Here is a 16,221-nt window from a genome sequence, read left to right on the forward strand (position 1 = left end):
TTTGTTGATTTTTGCTATAGCCTCCTTTGTTTCTTTTTCATTTATTTCTGCCCTAATTTTTATGATTTCTTTCCTTCTACTAAACCTGGGGTTCCTCATTTCTTCTTTTTCTAGTTGCTTTAGGTATAAAACTGGGTTATTTATTTGGTTTTTCTCGTGTTTCTTGAGGTAAGCTTGTGTTGCTCTGAACCTTCCCCTTAGCACTGCTTTTACTGAATCCCATAGGTTTTGGGTTGTTGTGTCTTCATTTTCATTTGTTTCTATGCATATTTTGATTTCTTTTTTTATTTCTTCTGTGATTTTTTGGTTATTCAGAAAAAGTCTACAAACAATAAATGCCAGAGAGGGTGCAGAGAAAAGGGAACCCTCTTATACTCACTGTTGGTGGGAATGCAAACTAGTACAGCCACTATGGAGAACACTGTGGAGATTCCTTAAAAAACTGGAAATAGAACTGCCATATGACCCAGCAATCCTATTGCTGGGCATACACACCAAGGAAAACAGAATTGAAAGAAACACATGTACCCCAATATTCATCGCAGCAGTGTTTACAATAGCTATATGGAAGCAACCTAGATATTTATCGGCAGACAAATGGATAAGAAAATTGTGGTACATATACACAATGGGATATTACTCAGCTGTTAAAAAGAATGCTTTTGAATCAGTTCTAATGAGGTGGATGAAACTGGAGCCTATTATACAGAGTGAAGTAAGTCAGAAAGAAAAACAGAAATACAGTATATTAATGCATATATATGGAATTTAGAAAGATGGTAACGATGACCCTATATGTGAGACAGCAAAAGAGACACAGATATAAAGAACAGACTTTTGGACTCAGTGGGAGAAGGAAAGGGCAGGATGATTTGAGAGAATAGTAGTGAAACATGTATACTATCATATGTGAAATAGATGACCAGTCCAAGTTTGATGCATGAAATAGGGCATTCAAAGCCGGTGCACTGGGACAACCCAGAGGGATGGGGTGGGGAGGGAGGTGGGAGGGGGGTTCAGGATAGTGGACACATGTACACCCATGGCTGATTCATGTCAATGTATGGCACAAACCAATACAATATTGTAAAGTAATTATCCTTCAATTAAAAAAAAAATTTTTTTAATGTATGGCAGAAAGATAATGAACACAGTTGCAACAACCTTGCAGGTAAATACAAGGAGAAGGAAACGGCAACCCATTCCAGTATTCTTGCTGAGAAAATTTCTTGGACAGAGGAGTCTAGTAGGCTCCAGTCCATGGGGTTGCAAAGCGTCATGTATGACTGAATGATTAACACTTTCACTTTCACAAATACAATAGCCATTAAAAATCGGTAACTACAGTTTCCCTGGTGGCTCAGTGGTAAAGAATCCACCTGCCAATGCAAGAGACACAGGTTCACTCCCTTGGTCAGGAAGATCTCCTGGAGAAAGAAAAGGCAACCCACTCCAGTATTCTTTGCTGTGGAATCCCATGTACAGAGAAGCCTGCCAGACTAGAGTCCATGGAGTTGCAAAGAGTCAAACATGACTCAGTGACTAAACACCACCAACAACAGCTTGCTTCAGAGTCCATCTCTTTAGAAAGTACCCTAGAGCATCTGATCATCACCAACAACTACCGCTTAAGACTGAGGCTCGGTGTAGAGAGGAGTAGTGTATTCTTGCTTCTAATATCATGTAGGCGGAGAAGGCAATGGCACCCCACTCCAGTACGCTTGCTTGGAAAATCTCATGGACGAAGGAGCGAGCCTGGTAGGCTGCAGTCCATGAGGTCATTAAGAGTCAGACACCACTGAGTGACTTCACTTTCACTTTTCACTTTCATGCATTGGAGAAGGAAATGGCAACCCACTTCAGTGTTCTTGCCTGGAGAATCCCAGGGATGGGGGAGCCTGGTGGGCTGCCGTCTATGGGGTCGCACAGATTCGAACATGACTGAAGTGACTTAGCAGCAGCAGCAGCAGCATATCAGGTAGGACCTTGCTCTATCAGTAATCCTTAGGTATGTATGTCATCTGCTGACCTTACAAAACCACTCATGGTCAATTTGGATTATTTCTTGCTGGCCACTAAGTCAGTAACAGGTCCTATGTGGCAAAATCTTTTGTTCACTGGAAGTGATTTCAAACACAAGCAACCATGGCTACAGGAACGTGTTAGTCACTCAGTCATGTCCGACTCTTTGCGACTCCATGGACCATGGTCCTCCAGGCTCCTCTTTCCATGCATTCTCCAGGCAAGAATATTGGTATGGGTAGCCTTTCCCTTCTCCAGGGGATCTTCCTGACCCAGGGATAGAACCTGGTCTCCAGCGTTGCAAACAGATTGTTAACCATCCGAGTCAAATTGAAATATAAGGAAGATTAAGATATATTTCTTGAAGTGACTGAGTTTGGCTTTTGCTGTGTGCACGTGCATGCACACATGTGTTGTGTGCATATGCATATGTGTAAAATGACTAATTTTATAGAAAATGTTAATGACATATTTAAAAGACTTATAAGACTGGTGATATACTTTCTTGATGTACTAATGCTTTGGAAATACATTCAAATATTCAGAGGATGGGAGGAAATTATTTTTGTTGGGCAGGCACTCACTGATGATCCACTCTTTGCAAGGCAGCTGCCAATCACTGGGAGTATCTAGCAATTAGGCTCAAGAGACTATATGGGAACCCATAGCCTTGTCAGGCAGATAAAAGGTAAGCAAATGTTTTCAATAAAATGTGAAACATGTAATAATAGAACTATGTACCAAGTGTTTTCGAGAGTGGAAATGTAAGACCGAATAAAGCATTTGAAAAATAAAGAGGGATTGACAGAGAGTTAAAATGCTGCTAGGGAAATAGCCTTTGTGAAAAACAAGAGGCCATTCTTGGGGGAATCTCATATATCAGTTTTTCTTTGTCTAAAATAGGACAGAGATCAGGATGTGAAGGGAAGTTAAAGCTACATAGGAAGGGAAAGTACAAATCAAATTGTATTTAATCTATGAAAGACACTGGCCTTTTAAATAAAGGCTCTGAAAATAGAACTGCATAATCAGATTTGTGTTTGAGAGAAAATATTTGTATTTAGTGGTGAAGAATGAATTAAAATAGTCCAGGATAAAGGCAAGGTGACAATAATTAGGAATTATTACAACATTCTCAGTAACAGAAAATTTAAGAATCAGAACAAAGGAGGGAAGGAGGGAGAAGGAACAGAGACAAAGGGAAGTAAAATCAATAGCAAAAGAGATTTTATCAGCTCAGTGATAATGTTGAAAATTTTCTGCTTCCAGTGACAGGTTTGATGATGGTGTGATTGTGACGTGGTTACAGAGGAGAGTAACCAGTTTTGGAGAGATGACAGGTACTTTAATTTTGAATGTGTTGAATTTGTGGGGACTGTGGGGCTTCCAGGTGGAAATGGCCACTAGTAAGTTAAATATAGAAGTTAGAATTTAGTAAATAGTTTTGGAGTAGAGAAAGATTGTAGACACTAGTTTATATATTTTTAAGGTATTTTCTTTTTAAACATTCTTTTTAAATTGGAATATAGTTTCTTGACCATGTTCTGTTCATTTCTACTGTACAGCAAAGTGAATTAGCTATATGTAGATATATATCTCCTCTTTTTTTTAAATTTCCTTCCCATTTAGGTCACTACAGAGCACTGAGTAGAGTTCCCTGTGCTCTACAGTAGGTTCTCATGAGTTATCTGTTTTATAGTATTTTATAGTATCAATAGGCTTCCCTAGTGGCTCAGATGGTAAGAATATGCCTGCAATGCAAAAGACCCAGCTCAGTAGATAGTGTGTATGTGTCAATCCCAATCTTCCAATTCAGCCTCTCTTCCCCCCTTGGTATCCATATGTTTGATTTATTTTGAGAAGTGATATATAGAAACACAATTAAATTTTAAATAAAGAATTTTAAACATTGGACATCTATACATTTTCAGATTTAATTAAGAAATTTGAGAGCCTAAAAGAAAAAGGCATTTACCAAATCTATATTATTTACTGTTTTTTTTCTATTTTAAAAGAGAGCAAAATATTAAGATATTTTCCTTCTACTCCAACTTGAGGCCTGTATAGGACCCAATATGAGCCCAACATTAGGAGCTGTGACTTGTCAACTACAGGACTTGTCAAATTTTGTCAAATATTGACTTTATAGTTGCTAAATCTTAGAAATTTATCATTGGATGATGCACTTTCATCATTCTGCATTTTCTCTGAAAAAAGGACATTTGCTTATGTGATCACTCAGATTCTTTTTAGATCTACCATTTAATCAATTCATGTTTTTTTCCTGACAATTATATAATGTAAAAATAAGACTTGTTTCTGCTAATTAAAATGCATCTATAGAAGCACTATTAAAGATGTCTGATTTTTGGAAAACAAAATGGGAGGTAAATTATCCTCATCTCTATTATAGTGAACCATAAATATGAACTGCCAAAGTGAGCACTACTGGCCTCCTGGTATAGATTAACTAAACTGCAGAATGTAAGCAAGGTAGAAATAACAGTCTCAGGCATATGTCTTCTGATAGCCCTGTGTGTGTGCATGCTAAGTTGCTTTAGTGTGTCTGACTCCGTGCAGCCCTATTGACTACAGACTGTCAGGCTCCTCTGTTCATGGGATTCTGCAGGCAAGAATACTGGAGTGGGTTGCCCTGCCCTCCTCCAAGGTATCTTCCTGACCCAGGGATTGAACCCATGTCTCTTATGTCTCTTTCGCTGGCAATCAGGTTCTTTACCACTAGCACAATCTGGATTTTCTATCTTCCACTTTCTAGATAATTGCATTAGCATTATCTGCAAAGGAACGTGGATTCAACATTTCCAAGTGATAGAGCAATGAATTAATACATCTGAAGGTGGGGGAAGTTTAGAAAAATGTGTTGTCTCTATTGTTTTAAAATATATTTTGTTTTGCAGCAGTCATTTCTACCATTTTGTCTTCCAGGTCACTTATCCATTCTTCTGCCTCAGTTAGTCTCTATTGATGCTTTTTAGTGTATTGTTCATCCCTACTTGCTTGTTATTTAGTTCTTCTAGGCCTTTGGTAAATGTTTCTTGAATCATCTCCATTTTTATTCTGAGATCCTGGATCATCTTCACTATCATTACTCTGAATTCTCTTCCTGGAAAATTATCTAGATCCACTTCATTTAACTGTTTTTCTGAGGATTTACCTTATTCTTTCATCTGAGATATAATCCTATACCTTTTCATTTTGATTGGCCTTCTGTGATTGTGGGTTTTGTTCCAGAGGCTGTGGGATTTTATTTATTGTTTCTTCTGTCTCTCTGTTGTTTTAAAGTAAATGAACTATAGGCAATATAGGGTTTCTAGATGTTCCCTTGAGATACCAAAGAGTTTAAATAGTGTTTATTTGAAATATCAAAACTATAGACACCATTCTATATATGTACATATAAAGTTTATATATTCTGAAATCTACTTCTAATTCCATCCATCCTTCTTTCAGAAGCACCTAGTAATCATAACAGTATCAAAAACAGACACAGAAGTTCAAAACTGGCAAAGCACATCAATTCACCCAATACCACCAGTAAATATGACATTGCAAGAGAAAAGATCCTAGAACAAAGTAATGTCTGGATGGCTTCTGAATGACTTAGAAAAGAAATTCATGCTCATTTGAAGCCAAAATATGTTCATTAGCAGGCCTTATGACAGGCAGGTAATGAAATTAACACAGCCATAGAATTCAAACTTCACTAAGCTATTTGATAATTTTCACCATCATATCCATTTGAGCAAAGTGAAGAAATATTAAATAAATATTTAAACAATTATGTGAATTGGTGATTGAGAACATTTTTTGATGCACACTTTTTGTAGTGAGCAAAAGCCAAAAAATACTGTGAACAGGGACTTTTTAGACTGTGTTTCAATATGTTAGGAATGTCTGCATCTGATATATTTAACTAATTTTCAATGATGTAGAGGCTTTAACTGAAAAATTGAAAGTATTCATATGCAAACAGAAGAATTTTATACAGTTTTTCCTCAGTTACATGCAACAGTCCCCGATATTAGGATAAGCTCAGTAACTCCTAAATATTTCTAATATGGAGACTTACTTTTACATACAAGCCTAAATATTAGCTTTATTTAAGTACATACATGCAAAGGATTTTGTGCCAAATAACCGCAGTGTTTATTTACTCCTTGGTCAAATACATGGACTTCTTTTCAAATGGCATCTGGTCAAATTTTGAGGATTCTTTTGAAATGATTGCTATTTTCTTTTATTTCCTTAGAGAATTTTCTGGCCAGATGCATTATGTTGAAACTTACAATTTCTATATAGAATAAATGCTGGAATCAGTGCAATATTTTCCCACTTGAAATTACTCAAAGGAGAATGCTCTGGTGACAAAATATATTTGGTAACTACATAATGAACTTTGATAGCAAAGAGCATTCAAAGAGAAAATATTTTGTGCTGCAAAGTCAAATATTTATTTGCCTATGGAGAATAAAATGGGAAATTACAAAATTAAGGATAAGTATTGATTTATAAACAGAGCACTGCATTGACTGTCAAAAGCATTTTATCTAGTGAGATGATCCATTAACTAGATATAACTATAAGAATTCAAGTCTATTTTTTTGCCTTCTTCTGTTCATCTAAGGAACAAAACAACTCCTTACTGAAAAATGGTAGCTTATATGTGTTTTTTAAAGGTGATTTCTATTTTTCAACTTGTTCTTCATCATTGGCCTTTGAAAGGAAAAGGGTTGGTATTACCATTGTCCTAAATCTACACAACTGTATTTTTAATAACTGCTCATCTGATTGGGATGTAAAATAAATAGGATACTGACCTTTCATATTTATATAACTTATGCAGATATTGTTTACCTTTCTTTTGATCTTGAGCAATCTACTTCTGACATATAACTCTATGTATCTATTTTAAATTATCATTTGGTACCTGAATTGTGGTCTGCTTAAGCAAAATATATACCAGTATCTGAGATATATGTCAGAAGTATAAAGTCAAAAGTGATACAGTCACAGCTTTTACATGGGAAACTAGATGTAGATAATAAATTATAAAAACCTATAATAATTTGCTTGAAGTATGGAGAAAGCACAAAATTAGAATAAGGTGTTGAAATACTAATTCTATTAGTAAGGCAGAGTTTTCTCAAGTAGGTAACATTTGAGATGAGTTTTATGTTATACTGATAGACACTGCAGAATCAAAACAATAATTAATTTTTTTTTACAAATTTTAAACAACAATTTGAAGATAAAAGCCTAAGATATCTAGTTATTTATTTTCCAAGTGACAATCCATGATTAGATTTTATGACACTTATTTGACTGTCTTAAGTTCTTGCAGGTCACCTGTGTCATGAACAAAATTAACAAACCTTCAGCTACCCATATTTGAGAAACCAGGAAATGAACAAAATGATAGCGGCAAGGTAATCTAGAAAGATTACTTCACTAGGCTTTAGCTTGATATCATTAAAAATGATTCTCTCAATCTAGTATAAAAATACTGTTTTTGAGAAAAGTGTACTAGAAGGAGGTACATAAGGAGGTATTTTTCCCCTATGGTGAAAACTATATTTCCTTTATTAGTTTTCCCTAACAACTTAGACATTTGTCAGTGATAACAAAGGAACTCAGAGGATCCAAGGTGCCTTTCCCATAGTAAGTTCTATGGAACAGACTGGGTAGTATATGAGGCTGTAGGTACCATTTAGCTCATAAAAGAATACCCATATTCTTTATAAGCTAAAGGTTGCTTACTAAAAATAGCTGTGATGTATCATAGGAAAACACACTTCTGACCTCAGGGATGGGCTTCAGCCTCTTCTAGACATTCTTCCAAAAGAATGCCTTATGAAGCATTAAAATTACTGAATTGAGACTGTTCTGTGATAATACATGGCTGTAGCATATTTTATTACAAAAGCTTGCCAAGGAAACTCCTGGAACCTGCCTAAATTTTCATTCAAGTGCAGGGGAAATAACTCTAACTGCATTGAATAAATGTGTAAGATTAGAAGGAGACAGGAAGAGAGCTGCTTCACAATCTCTCCTTCAAATCATTCATTTGTTTCCTGTAATTTCTTGCAATTTTCTGTAATTTTACTAGGCACTAGGAGGAGATGCAGGGTTGTAACAGATACTGCTTCTGTTCTATAAATATAAACTAGCATATTTAAAGATATTTAGACCTTTGTGCGTGATAAATTATAGATAATACTTGTTGTGATTATAGTATCTGGAGGGTATGCACAAAATACATCCATCCTAAATGGTAATAACTCTAATTGGATGAAGAATAGATGCCCAAGGGGCCTCCCAATACAATGGTCATGATGGAACAGGGTTTTGCAGGGTTGATAAAAGAGCTCTGAATGTACCTGATAGAGCCAGCAATTTAAGTGTCATGTACAAAGTCATAAAACATAAGACACATTTGCGAAGATGTTGTAAGATTTTGCCTGGTTTATGTACTCCTCTCTCTTAATAGAATAAATAACCCTTAACAGTAAATGTATTATTAAAGTAATAATGTACAACCAGAGTAATATTTTAATGGAAAGAACAGGATGTCCTGAATTTTCCACCACCTACCTCTGTGACTTTGAGCAATTTATTAAATATCACCAGACCTTCACTTCCTCATCTGAAAAGCAGTCCAAATGGTTAGGATCTCTTTCAACTGTATTTTTTCATGATTGTATCATTTCATTATTTATAAAGTAGATTTTTTGGGGGAAAAAAATAAAAGTTGCCCCAGTGATACTACTGAGATATAATCTATAAGAATAGGAAGAGATATATGACATTTGAAAGAAAACTATTTCATTTGAAACATTAATACAATCATCATTTTTCTAACAATCAGATTCAAGAACAATCAAAGGTGATCAATCAAATGGATTTTCTCCTGGGCCTCTGGATATGAAGATTAGCAAGAACCATAATATTGCAGACATGAGGATAAAATTAAATGCCAAAAGGAAATTGGTCATGAGCTGAACTGGTATCAAACTACCAGCCTCTTTATTCAGTTAAGAAAAAGAAGTCAGGAAAAAAAATCTTCCTTGAATTACAACAAGGGTAAAATTAAAGGTAAGATCAAGACAATTTTTAAAAAATATCTCTGTTTCAAGAAGATAAAACACTTTCGAACATAGCAACAATATTCAGTTTTGTAAAAGTTCCAAAATACTTTTAAAAGTTTAGAACCAGTGATATACAATTGATTATATAACACTTAGAGCTGACTTACTAGGGATTAATATACTACCTATCACCATAGCATCAATCCACTTGTTTAGGGTTAATGTTCTTCAAATGTTTATTTATACAGACACTTATTCACTTAACAATATTTTCTGAGCTATGACTATATGTGCAGTCCCATGCTAGGTCTTGGGAATATAGCTGTGATCAAAAAAAAAAAAAATACCCCTGCCCTTATACAAAGATCTTGCATTATAATGTGGTGAGACTAAAGTAATAATTTAAATAAATAGATTATGATAAATGATGTGAAGCGAACAGCATGGTGTATTAGGGGTTGGTGGTTTGCAGAAGGAATTTTAAAAAGAACCTCAGGGAAGGAAGGCATCCTTGAGGAGATATTCTTTAAACTGTTTGAACTAAGACAGTAAGAGTAAGGATAGGCCAATCATGAGAAGATCTGAATTAAAACAGTCACAACAAATAAATACAAAGTAGAAATAGATTCTAACTGAGATGGGGTCATAGGGCACTCTACTTCAGTAACTTAACGTTGTCTAGATTCAGTAACTTAATGTTGTCTAGATTCAGCAACTTAACATTGTCTAGCACTTTGAATTTGGCAATTGTAGATGATTCAGTTCAGTTCAGTCACTCAGACGTGTCCAACTCTTTGTGACTCTATGGACTGAAGCACGTCAGAATTCCCTGTCCATCACCACCTCCTGGAGCTTACTCAAACTCATGTTCATTGAGTCGGTGATGCCACCCAATCATCTCATCCTCTGTTTTCCCCTTCTCCTCCTGCCTTCAATCTTTCCCAGCATCAGGGTCTTTTCCAGTGAGTCAGTTCTTTGCATCAGGTGGCCAAAATATTGGAGTTTCAGCTTCAGCATCAGTCCTTCCAATGAATATTCAGGACTGATTTCCTTTAGGATTGACTGGTTTGATGATTGAGGATGATAAAAAAAAAAAAAGTCACCATCTCTTTAATATCCCATTCTATCCTGACCAACTACAACCATAAGCGAATTCATTCTTAAAACCAAATAGTGAATATATCGTATCACTGAAACGCAAAGTACGAACATATTACATATCAGCTGCAAAGGAACTGTCCCTGCATGTGGAAAGAAAAATTGGAATATGCTTTGATGAGTATTGTCACCAACTAGACAAAGTCACTGAGTGCAATTTTCTTTCTCAACCTAGCACTGTCTTTCACTCCCCTATGTTCTTTAATCTGCCAATTTAGTTGTGATTGTCCCAAAACAACCTTCTGCAGTGTCATCTATGTTCTGAATGACTTAATAGAGCTGAGCAACATTTACACTGGGTCCAGAGGAATCCTGACTTGACTAAAAGACAGCATCATTTCTAGCTGTAATGAGTCCAAGGGTATAATTATATACAAGAGTCACAGACATATTTTGTAGTGTTCTGACAATAATAACCCGAGGTACTGTACATATGCTTGCAATTCTCATCCCAGTCAAGCTGGCATTCGTGGCTGATCATTTGGTATTTAGATTAGAGGGCCAATTATGAAAATATAAGCTGGGTGTGTGAAGAGTCACTCATACAATAGATAACACAGATGGCCAAAGAGATATCCAGCTCATCTAACTACTACTATTTCCCTGCTGTTTGTAGAAAGCACTTTTGATAAGAAACATAATTTTTAAGATGGCTTAAATATATGAACAAGCACGACAAGATCTGGCCAAAATCAAGCAGTGGATAAAGGTCACGATTTTCCCCACAAGACTCTGTTGGATTTATATACAGAGCCCACAGATTTTACCTCTTTGTAGGTTTCTCTCCTTTTGGTTACTTCAGAGATCAAATGACTTTCAATATCTATTTTAAAAATAAAGTATGTCCTCAGTCATCACATATGACAGTATTTTATAAAGAAATAATCCCATTTTAGGCCTTATGACCAAGGATGAAATGGGTAGTTTGGTTAGAGTAGTATAAACCTGAACCATCAACTAGAGTGTGTATTATTTTGGGGTGCTTCCTAGGTCCATGAACAACACTTTGATGTTGATTTGGATAATATGCACATTCAAATATTTTCAAACAGTATAATTAAATATAGAAAATTCAACATCTTAAGCAAAAGCATCACACCAATATAAATAAAGAAAAATAACTGGAATCTTTCTGTCTGCTCTGTACCTCTCCAGGGAAATACTTTCCTATAGGTATTCCTCACTCATGAATTTTTCAGAGCTATTAATTGCACATCTTTCATGGAGGAAAAATAAAAATGAGAAAGTAATTTGATGTGGGAAAAACACTGGTAAATATACAAATGTACTGAGGCATTTGGGCATGTTTCTTTGTGTTCTCTCTGGGGTTTATTGCCTTTTGAATGCAACTGTCATTTCAAATTCTTGCCAATATACACAAAAGTATAGCTTAACTTCATTGTCAATATATTGTTCAATAAAAAACCTTTGACTATCTTGATGGAAAAGAATATAACATTCTATAAAACACTGGTTTATAACCATTGCCATCATTATTGACCATTTATGAGAAGATATTTTAACATTTGAGTTACCGTGTACTTAGTTACTCAGTCGTGTCCAACTCTTTGTGACCCTATAGACTGTAGCCCACCAGGCAACTCTGTCCATGGGGATTCTCCAGTCAAGAATACTGGAGTTAGTTGCCACGCCCTTCTCCAGGGGATCTTCCCAACCCAGGGATCAAACCTGCATCTCCCACATTACAGGTGGATTCTTTACCCCTGAGCCACCATAGCGTAGATTATATTCCTATAGAATCATTTTTAAACAGAGTAGCACTAAGTAAGTGTGTGTTCTGAAAGCTGGATCTAATGGTATTGTGAAGACTTCATTTTATCGATGTTATTTATGTTTCATACTTGTTAGGTCATGTTTCAGAGGAAAGCAATAATCATCATTTTGTTAATCCTTGGGTTCAGTTCAATTCAGGTCAGTTGCTTAGTCATGTCTGACTCTTTGCAACCCCATGGACTGCAGCACGCCAGGCTTCCCTGGCCATCGCCAACTCCCAGAGTTTACTCAAACTCATGTCCAGAGTTGGTGATGCCATCCAACCATCTCATCCTCTGTCGTCCCCTTCTCCTCCTGCCCTCAATCTTTCCCAGCATCAGGGTCTTTTCAAAAGAGTCAGCTCTTTGCATCAGGTGGCCAAAATATTGAAGCTTCAGCTTCAGCATCAGTCCTTCCAATGAATATTCAGGACATTTCCTTTAGGATGGACTGGTTGGATCACCTTGCAGTCCAAGGGTCTCTCAAAAGTCTTTTCCAGGACCACAGTTCAAAAGCATCGATTCTTTGGTGCTCAGCTTTCTTTATTGTCCAAATCTCACATCCATACATGACTACTGGAAAAATCATAGCTTTGACTAGATGGACCTTTGTTGAAAAAGTAATGTCTCTGCTTTTTAATATGCTGTCTAGGTTGGTCATAGCTTTTCTTCCAAGGAGCAAGTGTCTTTTAATTTCATGGCTGCAGTCACCATCTGCAGTGATTTTGGAGCCCCCAAAATAAGGTCTGTCACTGTGTCTATTGTTTCCCCATCTATTTGCCATGAAGTGATGGGACCTGATGCCATGATCTTATTTTTGGGTTACCATATTTCTTTTTTTTTTTTTTTTGTCATTTTAACAAACTTAAGATGTATAACAACAGTTAGAACTGGACATGGAACAACAGACTGGTTCCAAATAGGAAAAGGAGTACGTCAAGGCTGTATATTGTCACCCTGCTTATTTAACTTATATTCAGAGTACATCATGAGAAACACTGGGCTGGAAGAAACACAAGCTGAAATCAAGATTACTAGGAGAAATATCAATAACCTCAGATATGCAGATGACATCACCCTTTTGGCAGAAAGTGAAGAAGAACTAAAGAGCTTCTTGATGAAAGTGAAAGAGGTGAGTGAAAAAGTTAGCTTAAAGCTCAACATTCAGAAAACTAAGATCATGGCATATGGTCCCATCACTTCATGGGAAATAGATGAGGAAACAATGGAAACAGTGTCAGACTTTATTTTGGGGGGCTCCAAAATCACTGCAGATGGTGATTGCAGCCATGAAATTAAAAGACGCTTACTCCTTGGAAGGAAAGTTATGACCAACCTAGATAGCATATTTAAAAGCAGAGACATTACTTTGCCAACAAAGGTCTGTCTAGTCAAGGCTATGGTTTTTCCAGTGGTCATGTATGGACGTGAGAGTTGAAAGGTGAGGAAAGCTGAGCGCAGAAGAATTGATGCTTTTGAACTGTGGTGTTGGAGAAGACTCTTGAGAGTCCCTTGGACTGCAGGAAGATCCAACCAGTCCACCCTAAAGGAGATCTGTCCTGGGTGTGCATTGGAAGGACTGATGTTGAAGCTGAAACTCCAATACTTTTGGCCACCTGATATGAAGAGCTGACTCATTTGAAAAGACCCTGATGCTGGGAAAGATTGAGGGCAGGAGGAGAAGGGAATGACAGAGGATGAGATGGTTGGATGGCATCACCTACTCAATGGACATGGGTTTGGGTGGACTCAGGGAGTTGGTGATGGACAGGGAGGCCTGGAGTGCTATGGTTCACGGGGTGGCAAAGAGTTGGACATGACTGAGCGACTGAACTGAACTGAACTGAAAGATGTATAAAACCTTAGGAAAAATAACTTAATGAAACTATTCCAGACTAATCATATGACTCATTAAATCTGGGAACAAAGATAAAGCCAAAAGCTGATGTTTGTTTAGTTACATTCTGTTCACAGACCCTTGAAATCTTTGCCTCTTTGGAAAACATTTTGAAATAAATGAAAAGAGAGCAAAATATTTTTATCAAGTCAGAGATAAAAACCTTTCTATAAATCTCTACCAAGCAAAGACAATTTGCTAATATTAAGCACGTGTTTTCTAAAGATTCCATACCTAACCCAAGAGACGCCAAAGAAGTCTGAGAATTATCTGACATTGTTAAAGCACTTAGCACTCAGTCATTGTGAAATATGTGTGTGGGATCCCACTGAGTGCTAAGGACATTGAAAAGTGAAAGTGTTAGTAGCTCAGTCCTCTCTGACTCTTTGCGACCCCAATGTCTGTAGCCCACCTCGCTCCTCTGTCCGTGGGATTCTCCAGGCAGGAATACCAGAGTGTGTTGCCATTTCCAAGGATCTTCCTGACCCAGGGATTGAACTTGGGTCTCCTGCATTGCAGGCAGAGTCCTTATTGTCTGAGCCATTAGGGAAGTGAACTCAAGGATTTCTTGCACCTGTAAAATATTATCTATTTAAATATTATTTCCAACATACAGTAATGAACAAGTAGAAGGCAAACTCTTCTATTGATGAGACGTTGGGCTATGTGTTTACCTCAGTTGTAATACATTTATGATTTCAATTATTTTATCACTTAAGGCTTTGTCTTTCTTTGATGGCATTTCTTAATAAGTTGAAAATATTCTGTGCAAATTGATATCTTAAGCCATTATAAGCTCATAATTATTACTAAGATACCTTTTAATTTTATCAGGGTCAAAAAGAATGTCAAAAAGGACAAGCATAAAATGCATCATTGGGAAATATCTCCTTGGTGGCCAAAAAAAAGAGCAATTAGTCACTGCTATCTGAAAAAAAAGTATCTCCAGTTCACAATTTATCTGAAGTAGCAACCTATTTTTGAATATTTCATTCCTTAGTATGTGAGTCATTCAATAGGGTCTCTTCAGTTAACTAAAATGACACATAATTATATTCCAATTTAAACATTCATCCATAGTTTAAATTAGAAATTCTATGTATACATTATGAATAAGAAGAAATTGAAGGGTAAATTTAGAAATAACTTGATGACCCACATTTATTTACCAATCAACAGTTATGTCTTGAGAACCCATTATATATTAGGCAAAGGTTTTGCTTTGGGGTATAGGGGGCTTGGAATTTATTGAAGAAATCAGGCTTTGACACCCTGGACACAGTAGGGTCTCAGTTATCATCATCATTAGAATTATCTAATGATGACATATAATTGGTCGTTGATCATGATGATCCTATAATTGTTTTTCTCCAATTCTTTGAAGAATCTAACAGACACAGTAGGACTTCCCAAGTGGTGCAAAGGTAAAGAATCTGCCTGCCAATGCAGGAGACACAGGAGATGCCAGTTTGATCTCTGGGTCCAGAAGATGCCCTGGAGAAAGAAATGGCAACCCACTCCAGTATTCTTGTTTTGAAAATCCCATGGACAGAGGAGCCTGGCATGCTACAGTCCATGGGGTCGCAAAAAGAGTCAGACACAACTTAGCGACTAAACAACAACATCAAAATAGACATAGTGAACAGACTGAGGGAATAATAGTCAGGAGAGAGAATGTTTAATAGAAGAATTTAAACTCTGCCTTCAGGCAGAAAAGATATTCTGATGGCCTCTTTCCCTTCAAGAAAGAACCGGTTTTTATGTATCAGCAATATCTATAAACTATAAATTATACAATAAACTATCATAGTCTGTATTTTTGCTGAATCTAGCCTCCAACTGTGAATTCTCACACCCTACCATTACTGAAATACTCAAAAAGTACATTGTATGTGTAAGAAATTCTTGTTTATTGATCATGAGATATTTATAGTTTCTACCTCCTGCCCCCAAATGACGAGTCTTCATATCAATTTTCAGAAGCCTCAAACTGTCCATCCAGTCATCACCACAGTGGAGTCATGCACTCCTGAGTAGCTGCATTTTCTTCCAAGGAGCAAATGTCTTTTAATTTCATGGCTGCAGTCACCATCTGCAGTGATTTTGGAGCCCCCCAAAATAATGTCTGTCACTGTGTCCATTGTTTCCCTACCTATTTGCCATGAAGTGATGGGACCCAATGCCATGATCTTATTCTTGGGTTACCATATTTCTTTTCTTTTTTTTTGTCATTTTAACAAACTTAAGATGTATAACAACAGTTAGA

The 16,221-nt window shown here is 36.5% G+C and overlaps 1 long non-coding RNA gene across 1 annotated transcript in view; it reads left to right on the forward strand.

Annotated features, from left to right (window-relative positions):
* The window catches only part of LOC145533835 (uncharacterized), an 84,389-nt gene that overhangs the window by 55,677 nt on the left and 12,491 nt on the right, over positions 1-16,221 (forward strand). The window contains exons 3-5 of the long non-coding RNA XR_014074258.1: positions 3,292-3,362; positions 8,909-9,135; positions 13,039-13,190. This is a non-coding gene — a long non-coding RNA (uncharacterized LOC145533835). The remainder of the gene's footprint in view (positions 1-3,291; positions 3,363-8,908; positions 9,136-13,038; positions 13,191-16,221) is intronic.

Source organism: Giraffa tippelskirchi, chromosome 14 (assembly GCF_054371585.1).
Source record: "Giraffa tippelskirchi isolate mGirTip1 chromosome 14, T2T-mGirTip1v1.2.pri, whole genome shotgun sequence".
NCBI classification, from domain to species: Eukaryota; Metazoa; Chordata; class Mammalia; order Artiodactyla; family Giraffidae; genus Giraffa; species Giraffa tippelskirchi.